Here is a 12,745-nt window from a genome sequence, read left to right as displayed (position 1 = left end):
CACCGCGCGCATACTTGGTCGTGCCTTTCCAGCATCTCGAGTATGCGGTTGATCCCGACACGATTGCGCTCGATTTCTTCTTTTAATCGCTCTGTCACGCACCGTTTCTCTTCTTCTTCTTGAGGCTGTAGCTCCTCATTTTTGAAGCGTCGAGCTCTTCGCCTATCTGGCGATCCAGTGGAGGCCTGGCGCTCACTACTAACCCCTTCCGAAGGCCCTCTGTCCACGCCGAACCTCCCTTCCTCGACGGGCTCTCGCTCCCCCCTTTCGCTCCGACTGTCTTCCTCAAGGTTGTCGAAGACTGCGAGGGTCCGCGTCAAGTTCGCCTCTACTGCTTCATCCCTCTCTAGCAGCATGAGCGGGTGGGCGACAAGGTCTTCGGCATCAGCTGCCTCTATTTCTTGTCGCCTGATCTCGAGCCACCTCTCTCGGCTTCTTCGTCTCCGTTGCGCCGCCTCCCTATCCAACGCTGCTCCTTGGAAGTCCAGGTCGATATATTCGCATAACAACCAATACGCTAGCCGAACTGCCTGCATCAGCTTGGGACCGTCTGTACGCAACTCCAGTTGCGTCAAGTATCTATCCAGCTGTGTCGAAGGCAGCTCCGATGCCCATCGGGTTATCGCGTCGGCGGTATCCTCCATATCGCTTATGCTGGGGCGTAGGTGACGGTTGAGATTAATTTACCTACTCGACCACTACCGCCTCCTATCGCCCAAGGCGCGAGCGGGGTGTTGCGATTTTTATCAGCAACAACCCTAATACGCCTCCAATTCCAAGGCAACAATCCACGTGGCTCGTTGGTGTGTGCAGGTGCCGCGTACCCTAAGGAAGTACGAACTTCCACTCGCAACTACCTGCCTATAGGTGGAGACTAACTGTTTGCTAGCTCCACCGGGTTAGTAAATCTAACCCTACACACACCCCAATTGCGCGCTCTGCAGGTACTGTCGCTCGGTGACTAAGCCCCACCTAAATACTTTAACGTGTGTATAACCACTCGAAAAAGCAAAAAGTAAACCAAAACACAATTTGTCACCTCTTTTATTCACGTTAGAGCGACTCCGGACGTCTCTTCGACCCCTGGGGTTAGTGTGCTCTCGGCTTACAAAAGCAGGTGTTATTGGGTCGGAGAGGCGACTTTTCCCTACCGCAGAGCACGTGCCGAACGAGCCACGCGTTATTTTACCCGCTCGCACCTTAATACGCACGCGCGCAACCGTCTATCTCTCCCGTGCGTCGCTCTCTCTTTTTGTGCAAATTGACTCCCCTTGTGTGTGAGTCCTAATATTTGTTGGGCGCCATGTAACAGGCTGCCGTTTAACCTGTAATTTCCCTAAAATGTACCTATTTGATGGCTAAACGACGCCTAGTTATCTATGTGCTCGGAACACCTCAACCTACCTTGTCCGTGACTGCGCCTGCGCAGAGTGTCCTCGCCAATCCGAGTTGGGTTCCCCAACTCGCCACTTGGCGGCGCTGTCGCTCTTGCCTAGCAGCGCTCCTGTGGCCGCTGCTCGAAACTTGACTTGCAATGCGCCTCTAGCTATCTCCACGCGGTCCGTGCCAGACTACCGGCTAATTCGAACCGAATGTAAACAAACGCGACCTCCGGACAAAGGATAGACGAAACAATGACTCGATTAAGAATCTCAATTAAACGCTTTATTCGAGTGAATTTAATACACGGGGGATTCGCCGAGAGTCTTGCGCACGCAAATACAATTGACAATACGCTAGGTGGGAGAGAGAGAGAAAATCGCGATCGACGCGAACTAACCGCTCGCACGCAATAAATAATTTCCTCGCGCACGCTGCGCGGGATCGCACGTTGACAACAATAAGGGAAGGTGCACCTACCGCGAGATAGTTGAGGATACGGTGGCCAACCGTATCCGATTTATAAGCCGCTGATTAGCTGCTTCGCCGCTCGCTGCACTGCCGCTGTTATTGTTGCTGTTGTTAGTGCTGCTGCTGCTATTGCTGTTGCTGTCGGTGTTGCTGCTGCTATAACTGTTGCTGCTATAGGCACGCACGTTCACCAGTGCACGCACCACTTCCACAAACCCTTGCTCTCTGGATCTCACTTGGCGATAAAAAATGTTCAGTTTGTTGGCGCACAAAACGTAGAGACGATCTCACCGGACTGAGTGGCACAGTCAAACCAGAGACTAGTAGGGAGATTGCCAGCGCCCATAAGTCGGACTGTGTCGACGATTCGACACTGGTCCGAGTACCGTGGCAAAACGGTCGATCTATGCGCACAATTTCAGAGAGAGCACGGAAGGGGTAGCGAATGTGCACATAGAGGAACGAAGGGGAAGGCAGAATGTGCACATCGGCGTACGCTTTTTCCCAATAAGTTTTGCCGTCGCGGGTTAGAGACCTGAATGAAATTTATTATTATTTTTTTCGTTACTTTTATTCAAATAATTTAAAGCAAACACCTGGTAAAAATAACCGTAATTCCTTGATAAATTGTTTAGTTAAGCTTAACCAAATAATATAGGGCCAAGCCTCCTAGCCATCAAGTTAATCAACTAAATATATACTTTTTTTATAATGATCAATAATATATATTTTTCTTATAATATATATATTTTTATAATATATACTACATATAAAAAAATAATATATATATTTTTTATAATATCTACTACATATAAAAAAATAATATATATTTTTTTTATAATATATACTTTTTTTATAATGATCAAATTATAAAGCATCGATTGCTTATTAACGATTCATCAATATTGTGAAAAACAAATTTGTTTCCAGTATTTTAAACCATTTGCAATGTAATCTATTGCTATCGAATACTTTTTGATTAAAAAAATTATTACAAAATAAGCGTAGTAATAACAAAAAAAAAATTAATTATTATAACGAAAAAAAAAAGTTGCCCTACCCGGGACTCGAACCCGAGATCACAACCATGAAGGCTGCGGAGCGCGCCTTAGCCAGCCAATTTAATTGTCGGCTCTACGTTTCGAAGCGTGTCGCGGTCACCCTTCGCGCTCTGGCAAAGTCGCACTCTCTCTCTTTCTCTACTCGCCTGCGACTCCCTGCGCCTCAATAGGCGAGCGGCAACGGCCCCAAAAATGACATGGTAGTGACCAGATCATTTCTAATCGCTAATGATGACTTATCTTCAAAATGTTCTGGAAATCTGAAAAAAATACTTAAAAAAAAATATTTTAATCCAGTCTTTGCTGAATTGAAAATGGCATAATCAATAATGCTGCATTTCTTCAATGCAGATTGATTAATTTTGGAAGTTAAGATGGTTGATAATGTACGTACTTTGATAAATGGAAAATGAAAGTTGCATTGACTTTGAAGCCGATTATTCATATATTAAAGAAATATTCCTTCATTGGCGCAAATTGAATAAGACAAGCGAAGGTCGAAAATGTAATATTTCGCTCGAATGAACTGAAACTTCAGTTTTTGTGTGTTGCAGCAGGAAATTAAATTTGGAAGCGAATACCGCACGTCCTCACAAAATCAGTAGGTCGATTGAAAATATGTATTCTTTGAAAGAGCCTAGAGGATATAAAGAGAATTTGAAAGGCGCAAATTGAAAGAAAAAATTAAAAAATGGGAAAAGTAATATAGCAAAAGAAAAGTAAAGCGAGAGCGAAAGAAGTTCGTGTTAAGATTAATGAGAGCGCAAAATAATTTGGCTGAAATTGTCGCCGGGCTACAGAGAGTTTAAGTAGCCGTTGATATAGCACTTCCACGATGAAAGCCTCTTTGGCTGTACTGCTCCATCAGTTCTCGTTGTCGTGCTCTTAGTGCCTCTTGCGCTTCTGTGTGCCGGCTAACGCAATATTACTTATTGCGGATACGTGTAACGCGAGAGCGCGCCGATTGTTGGTTCTCTGATGGAGTAGAACAGGGGGCTTCAATTTTCATTGGATTTGATTAGGGATCAGGTGAACGTGCGCTCAGACAAGAAAAAACGAAAGATAAAATACATGATCTAGCGATGCTTTTTTTGCTCCCTATCTCTTTCGACGACGAGTGGACAATTTTTGCTGTACTATTACACTCGTCCTTGATCGATACTCCATCGAGCCTCGCCGTCGTACAAAGAAAACTCTTTCGCGACAAAAAAGGACTCGGTCATGTTCGCCTTAAAACCCGAGAACGCTTTAACCTGCGCCTCTCCGCGCCTCAAGCTTCGAAAGCCATGAGCGCCGTTCTCTGCGTGTGCGAATGCCAAGGCGGATCGGGCCGAGCTTCAGTTGCAAGTGCGCCGTAACCTGCAAGTTTATCTTGCCAAGGCGGATCGGGCCGAGCTATAAACCGCGAGAACGCTGTAACCTGCAACTCTATGCGCCCCAAGCTTCGAAAGCCGAGACGTATCGGGCCGAGATATAAACCCCGAGAACGCTGTAACCTGCCACTCTACGCGCCCCAAGCTTCGAAAGCCGAGACGTATCGGGCCGAGCTATAAACCCCGAGAACGCTGTACCCTGCGACTCTACGCGCCCCCAGCTTCAAAAGCCAAGAGCGCCGTTCTCTGCGTGTCCGAATGCCACGGCGGATCGGGCCGAGCTTCAATTGCAAGTGCGCTGTCACCTGCAAGTTTAGCTTGCCAAGACGGATCGGGCCGAGCACTAAAACCCAATAACGCTGTAACCTGCGACTCTACGCCCCCCAGCTTCAAAGCCGAGAGGGCCGTTCTCTGCGTGTCCGAATGCCAAGGCGGATCGGGCCGAGCTTCAGTTGCAAGTGCGCTGTAACCAGCAAGTTTATCTTGCCAAGGCGGATCAGGCCGAGCTATAAACCGCGAGAACGCTGTAACCTGCAACTCTATGCGCCTAAGCTTCGAAAGCCGAGACGTATCGGGCCGAGCTATAAACCCCGAGATCGCTGTAACCTGCGACTCTACGCGCCCCCAGCTTCGAAAGCCAAGAGCGCCGTTCTCTGCGTGTCCGAATGCCACGGCGGATGGGGCCGAGCTTCAGTTGCAAGTGCGCTGTAACCTGCAAGTTTAACTTGCCGAGGCGGATCAGGCCGAGCTATAAACCGCGAAAACGCTGTAACCTGCATCTCTATGCGCCCCAAGCTTCGAAAGCCGAGACGTATCGGGCCGAGCTTGTAACGAAGAGATTTGAATCATATTTAAATTTCATCCCCTCTCCTATTGATGGCCGTCTTGCGCGCCCCTTAATCTCTCTCCGAGGTTTTAAAGGAGAGGATAGTCTAGCGCTCGGGCAGAAGGAATTAAGACTCGCTGTCGATGACAAGTACGTGGTGTGTGACTCAATAATTGGCCGATGATTATCCGCTTAACAGATTTGTAGTGTGATCTACCGATGGCTACAAGTATACACACACGTACGCAGATATCTCGAGAGAATCATTTGCTGACACTGTCCTGAAACTGCAAGCCTATCACAGACTGTGAGGATAAAATTACAAGAATCTTATCCACTTCACTTTGAGCAATGGAGGATTGGTCTGCAGACAGTGGATTATTAGACGACAATTAGTAAAAACGACTGTAAGACGCACTTATTCTAATGATATCATTGCGGAATAGAACTTGTAATAATTCTTATAAACAGTTAAATTAGAATCTCTATTGTACCGAGGTATTAAGAATAGTGTAAGCGTGATCACGTAAATTATAGCATCGTTAAATAAATTGAATGTTAATTGTAAGGATCAATATAGTGTGTTATTGCTTGTTCCTGAGCTCTTAGTCGTTTGCCTATTTACTTATGCTCTACCGATTTTTAAATGTCATGTTTGTGTTGGCCTTTAATTCAAGTTCCGAATAAAATTTATTTTGTACTATATTACTTCGAATTTTTACATTGGCGCCCAACGTGGGGCGATCAGTTTCTGGATCATAAAGCTTTCAAATAATGGTATTGAACCGAATCCATTGCGTGTTAAGGAAATTGTGAATTTTGAACAACCGAGAAATCAAAAACATTTGCAACAATTTTTTGGGATTTGCAATTATTACCGTCGATTTGTGGTTAATCACAACAATTACATTACCCCTTTTCGAGATTTGCTTTGCAAAGATTCTGTATGGAATTGGACTGCTGAACATTCAAAACATTTCAATCTATTAAAACAAAATTTTATTAATTCTGTCTGTCTCAGACATATAATACCTAATGTGCCGTTTAAACTTCAGTGTGACGGGAGTCTCACTGGAATAGGTGGCATTTTATATCAGATTGATAATAACGATGATCTTTGTATTATTTCTGTGGCTAGTCGTTGTTTATCTTCGGAGGAAACATGGTATACTACTACCGAGATTGAATTGCTTGCAATAATTTATTGTGTAACTAAATTTAGACATTATTTGATTGGTACTAAGTTTGATATAATTACTGACCACAAATGTTTGACATTTTTGGCCTCTACAATGTATCACAACTCTCGGTTAATTAGGTGGAGTCTTTTATTGCAGCAATATACATTTGATGTCAAATATTGCAAAGGCACAGATAGTGTTGTCGCGGATTTTCTAAGTAGGAATCCTAATGGTAAATTTTCTGAGGATAATAATGATAGGCTTATGATTGGATTGTTAAATCAATTTTCATTGCCGTTTTTTGATGAAAATATTTCTGCCATGGGTATCATGACTGTGAATCGTGATAATCCTACATTAAAAACAATAGTAAAAAATCTAAATAAATTGCAGTCGGAAGATAAAATTTGTGAAAGTATAATAGATAGTTTAAATAAAAATAAAAATAATAAAACTAATGAGAATTTTTGCTTGTATCAGCAAATTCTATTTAATTATGATCGAAAAAATCAAAATTACAGAATAATGATCCCGGTATCGCTAAAACACCAAATTATTGAATACATCCATAATAAACTTGGTCATCCCGGAGTATTTAAAACATTGATGTACGCAAAACGCTTTTATTTTTGACGATTTATGCACAAAGATGTTAAGAAGTATGTTTTGGCTTGTGACTTGTGTCAAAGGGTAAAGTATCGTTCGATCGCGATGGAGGGACCATATAATCTCGTGGCATCTGAAGCTCCTTCAGATCTTGTCACTGTAGATTTTTATGGACCTCTCCCTCGAGCCCGGCGGGGAGTGGAGTATGTATTTGTTGTTCATGATGCCTTTTCGAAATTGGTCAGACTTTATCCGGTGAAAAAAGCTACCGCGGTTGTTTCGGTCAATAAGATAATTAATGTTTATATCCCGGAGTGCGGCAAGCCGAAAAGAATTTTGAGCGATAACGGCACTCAGTTTACCTCGCGTCGGTGGATTGATGCATTGGAAAAGTTGGGTATTAGGGTGCTTTTCAGTAGTATTCGTCACCCCCAGTCCAACCGACGGAACGAGTAATGAGGGAGATAGGGCGTTTGTTCCGAACATTCTGCGAAAAAAGTCACACATCTTGGGCTGGTTATGTGCCGTTAATTGAGAATCTGTTAAACATAACTACACACTTTACCACTGGTTATGCTCCCATAGAATTGCATTTTGGTAAATCAATTCAAGATGAAATAATGAAGATTGTTAAGTTTCCATCCCAGCCTGTTATTGATAAGCGGTTAATGATAACATTAGCACGCGAAAATATAGAGCGATGCTTTAAACATCGATTAAAGGGGCAAAAGATTTCGAAAGTAAGGATAGAGATAAACGACTTAGTGATGCTGAGAGTCAGGCATTTATCAAACGCACTTGACAAGGTCACGCATAAATTTTTTCACCTCTATGAGGGCCCGTATCGTGTCTCGGAGGTTGTTGGGGAAAACGCTTTTGTTCTTGTGGATCCGGTCGACTCTGACATGGTTAAGGGCACCTATAATCGTACGAATCTGCGGCTATATCGGTCAAATGATTGATTGTCCGATTGTCGTGTGCTGTTTTTGCGCTTTTTTTTTTTTTTTACTGCCATTGTATTCTTAATATTACTTTGTCTAATGAAAGATAAGATCAAATTTTTATGCTGTCTGTAGCTTTGCGTTCTCACTCGGCGTATGTTAGATTGAATATGTATCTTGCCCTGGATCATATCAGCTATCAAGCAGAGTTCTAGTCATGGATCTGAATGATCGAGTGACAGATGGAATGACGGTGGAATTGCTATGTCTTAAGCGTGTTTGTGTTGAAATCATGTACAAAGTTGATCAGTGCGTTACAGAGAATGCTATGCGTTTTTGAATTTTTATAAATTTGCTGTTAGATTATGACAAAGATCCGGAGCATCTTTGTCTTTGCTACTCGTAACAACAAATTTCCGGAGCATATGTAACGATGAGATTTGAATCATATTTAAATTTCATTCCCTCTCCTATTGATGGCCGTCTTGCGCGCCCCTTAATCTCTCTCCGAGGTTTTAAAGGAGAGGATAGTCTAGCGCTCGGGCAGAAGGAATTAAGACTCGCTGTCGATGACAAGTACGTGGTGTGTGACTCAATAATTGGCCGATGATTATCCGCTTAACAGATTTGTAGTGTGATCTACCGATGGCTACAAGTATACACACACGTACGCAGATATCTCGAGAGAATCATTTGCTGACACTGTCCTGAAACTGCAAGCCTATCACAGACTGTGAGGATAAAATTACAAGAATCTTATCCACTTCACTTTGAGCAATGGAGGATTGGTCTGCAGACAGTGGATTATTAGACGACAATTAGTAAAAACGACTGTAAGACGCACTTATTCTAATGATATCATTGCGGAATAGAACTTGTAATAATTCTTATAAACAGTTAAATTAGAATCTCTATTGTACCGAGGTATTAAGAATAGTGTAAGCGTGATCACGTAAATTATAGCATCGTTAAATAAATTGAATGTTAATTGTAAGGATCCATATAGTGTGTTATTGCCATGATCTTGTTCCTGAGCTCTTAGTCGTTTGCCTATTTACTTATGCTCTACCGATTTTTAAATGTCATGTTTATGTTGGCCATTAATTCAAGTTCCGAATAAAATTTATTTTGTACTATATTACTTTGAATTTTTACAAGCTATAAACCCCGAGAACGCTGTACCCTGCGACTCTACGCGCCCCCAGCCAGCTTCGAAAGCCGAGACGTATCGTGCCGAGCTATAAACCCCGAGAACGCTGTAACCTGCGACTCTACGCGCCCCAAGCTTCGAAAGCCGAGACGTATCGGGCCGAGCTATAAACCCCGAGAACGCTGTAACCTGCGACTCTACGCGCCCCCAGCTTCGAAAGCCAAGACGTATCGGGCCGAGGTATAAACCCCGAGAACGCTGTAACCTGCGACTCTACGCCCCCCCCCCAGCTTCGAAAGCCAAGAGCGCCGTTGTCTCCGTGTCCGAATGCCACGGCGGATCGGGCCGAGCTTCAGTTGCAAGTGCGCTGTAACCTGCAAGTTTATCTTGCCAAGACGGATCGGGCCGAGCACTAAAACCCAATAACGCTGTAACCTGCGACTCTACGCACCCCAGCTTCAGGGCCAAGAGCGCCGTTCTCTGCGTGTCCGAATGCCACGGCGGATCGGGCCGAGCTTCAATTGCAAGTGCGCTGTCACCTGAAAGTTTAGCTTGCCAAGACGGATCGGGCCGAGCACTAAAACCCAATAACGCTGTAACCTGCGACTCTACGCCCCCCCAGCTTCAAAGTCTGAGAACGCTGTACTCTGCGACTTTAAAAGGCGAGACGTATCGGGCCGAGCTATAAACCCCGAAAACACTGTAACCTGCGACTCTACGCCCCTCCAGCTTCAAAGCCTAGAGCGCCGTTCTCTGCGTGTCCGAATGCCAAGGCTGATCGGGTCGAGCTTCAGTTGCAAGTGAGCCGTAACCTGTAAGTTTACCTTGCCATGTCGGATCAGGCCGAGCTATAAACTGCGAGAACGCTGTAAACTGCAACTCTATGCGCCTAAGCTTCGAAAGCCGAGACATATCGGGACGAGCTATAAACCCCGAGAAAGCTGTAACCTGTGACTCTACGCGCCCCCAGCCAGCTTCGAAAGCCGAGACGTATCGCGCCGAGATATTAACCCCGAGAACGCTGTAACCTGCCACTCTACGCGCCTCCAGCTTCGAAAGCCAAGAGCGCCGTTCTCTGCGTGTCCGAATGCCACGGCGGATCGGGCCGAGCTTCAGTTGCAAGTGCGCTGTAACCTGCAAGTTTAACTTGCCGAGGCGGATCAGGCCGAGCTATAAACCTCTAAAACGCTGTAACCTGCGTCTCTCGGCGCCTCAAGCTTCGAAAGCCAAGAGTGCCGTTCTCTACGTGTTCGAATGCCAAGGCGGATCGGGCCGAGCTTCAGTTGCAAGTGCGCTGTAACCTGCAAGTTTAACTTGCCGAGGCGGATCAGGCCGAGCTATAAACCGCGAAAACGCTGTAACCTGCATCTCTATGCGCCCCAAGCTTCGAAAGCCGAGACGTATCGCGCCGAGATATAAACCTCGAGAACGCTGGAACCTGCCACTCTACGCGCCCCCAGCTTCGAAAGCCGAGACGTATCGGGCCGAGCTATAAACCCCGAGAACGATGTACCCTGCGACTCTACGCCCCCCCAGCTTCGAAGGCCAAGAGCGCCGTTCTCTGCGTGTCCGAATGCCTTGGCGGATCGGCCCGAGCTTCAGTTGCAAGTGCGCAGTCACCTGCAAGTTTAGCTTGCCAAGGCGGATCCGGCCGAGCACTAAAACCCAATAACGCTGTAACCTGCCACTCTACGCGCCCCAAGCTTCGAAAGCCGAGATGTATCGGGCCGAGCTATAAACCCCGAGAACGCTGTACCCTGCGACTCTACGCCCCCCCAGCTTCGAAAGCCAAGAGCGCCGTTGTCTCCGTGTCCGAATGCCACGGCGGATCGGGCCGAGCTTCAGTTGCAAGTGCGCTGTAACCTGCAAGTTTATCTTGCCAAGACGTATCGGGCCGAGCACTAAAACCCAATAACGCTGTAACCTGCGACTCTACACACCCCAGCTTCAGGGCCAAGAGCGCCGTTCTCTGCGTGTCCGAATGCCACGGCGGATCGGTCCGAGCTTCAATTGCAAGTGCGCTGTCACCTGAAAGTTTAGCTTGCCAAGGCGGATCCGGCCGAGCACTAAAACCCAATAACGCTGTAACCTGCCACTCTACGCGCCCCAAGCTTCGAAAGCCGAGACGTATCGCGCCGAGATATTAACCCCGAGAACGCTGTATCCTGCCACTCTACGCGCCTCCAGCTTCGAAAGCCAAGAGCGCCGTTCTCTGCGTGTCCGTATGCCACGGCGGATCGGGCCGAGCTTCAGTTGCAAGTGCGCTGTAACCTGCAAGTTTAACTTGCCGAGGCGGATCAGGCCGAGCTATAAACCTCTAAAACGCTGTAACCTGCGTCTCTCGGCGCCTCAAGCTTCGAAAGCCAAGAGTGCCGTTCTCTACGTGTTCGAATGCCAAGGCGGATCGGGCCGAGCTTCAGTTGCAAGTGCGCTGTAACCTGCAAGTTTGACTTGCCGAGGCGGATCAGGCCGAGCTATAAACCGCGAAAACGCTGTAACCTGCATCTCTATGCGCCCCAAGCTTCGAAAGCCGAGACGTATCGCGCCGAGATATAAACCCCGAGAACGCTGTAACCTGCCACTCTACGCGCCCCCAGCTTCGAAAGCCGAGACGTATCGGGCCGAGCTATAAACCCCGAGAACGATGTACCCTGCGACTCTACGCCCCTCCAGCTTCAAAGCCTAGAGCGCCGTTCTCTGCGTGTCCGAATGCCAAGGCTGATCGGGTCGAGCTTCAGTTGCAAGTGCGCCGTAACCTGTAAGTTTACCTTGCCATGTCGGATCAGGCCGAGCTATAAACTGCGAGAACGCTGTAAACTGCAACTCTATGCGCCAAAGCTTCGAAAGCCGAGACGTATCGGGACGAGCTATAAACCCCGAGAACGCTGTAACCTGTGACTCTACGCGCCCCCAGCCAGCTTCGAAAGCCGAGACGTATCGTGCCGAGCTATAAACCACGAAAACGCTGTAACCTGCGACTCTACGCCCCTCCAGCTTCGAAAGCCAAGAGCGCCGTTCTCTGCGTGTCCGAATACCACGGCGGTTCGGGCCGAGCTTCAGTTGCAAGTGCGCTGTAACCTGCAAGTTTAACTTGCCGAGGCGGATCAGGCCGAGCTATAAACCTCTAAAACGCTGTAACCTGCGTCTCTCGGCGCCTCAAGCTTCGAAAGCCAAGAGTGCCGTTCTCTACGTGTTCGAATGCCAAGGCGGATCGGGCCGAGCTTCAGTTGCAAGTGCGCTGTAACCTGCAATTTTAACTTGCCGAGGCGGATCAGGCCGAGCTATAAACCGCGAAAACGCTGTAACCTGCATCTCTATGCGCCCCAAGCTTCGAAAGCCGAGACGTAACGCGCCGAGATATAAACCTCGAGAACGCTGTAACCTGCCACTCTACGCGCCCCCAGCTTCGAAAGCCGAGACGTATCGGGCCGAGCTATAAACCCCGAGAACGATGTACCCTGCGACTCTACGCCCCCCCAGCTTCGAAGGCCAAGAGCGCCGTTCTCTGCGTGTCCGAATGCCTTGGCGGATCGGGCCGAGCTTCAGTTGCAAGTGCGCAGTCACCTGCAAGTTTAGCTTGCCAAGGCGGATCCGGCCGAGCACTAAAACCCAATAACGCTGTAACCTGCCACTCTACGCGCCCCAAGCTTCGAAAGCCGAGATGTATCGGGCCGAGCTATAAACCCCGAGAACGCTGTACCCTGCGACTCTACGCCCCCCCAGCTTCGAAAGCCAAGAGCGCCGTTGTCTCCGTGT

The sequence above is a fragment of the Phymastichus coffea genome, unplaced genomic scaffold, assembly GCF_024137745.1.
Source record: "Phymastichus coffea isolate CEN01 unplaced genomic scaffold, Cenicafe_Pcof_1.1 PCOF00042, whole genome shotgun sequence".
Taxonomy (NCBI): Eukaryota; Metazoa; Arthropoda; class Insecta; order Hymenoptera; family Eulophidae; genus Phymastichus; species Phymastichus coffea.
Note: the sequence above shows the minus strand (reverse complement) of the source record.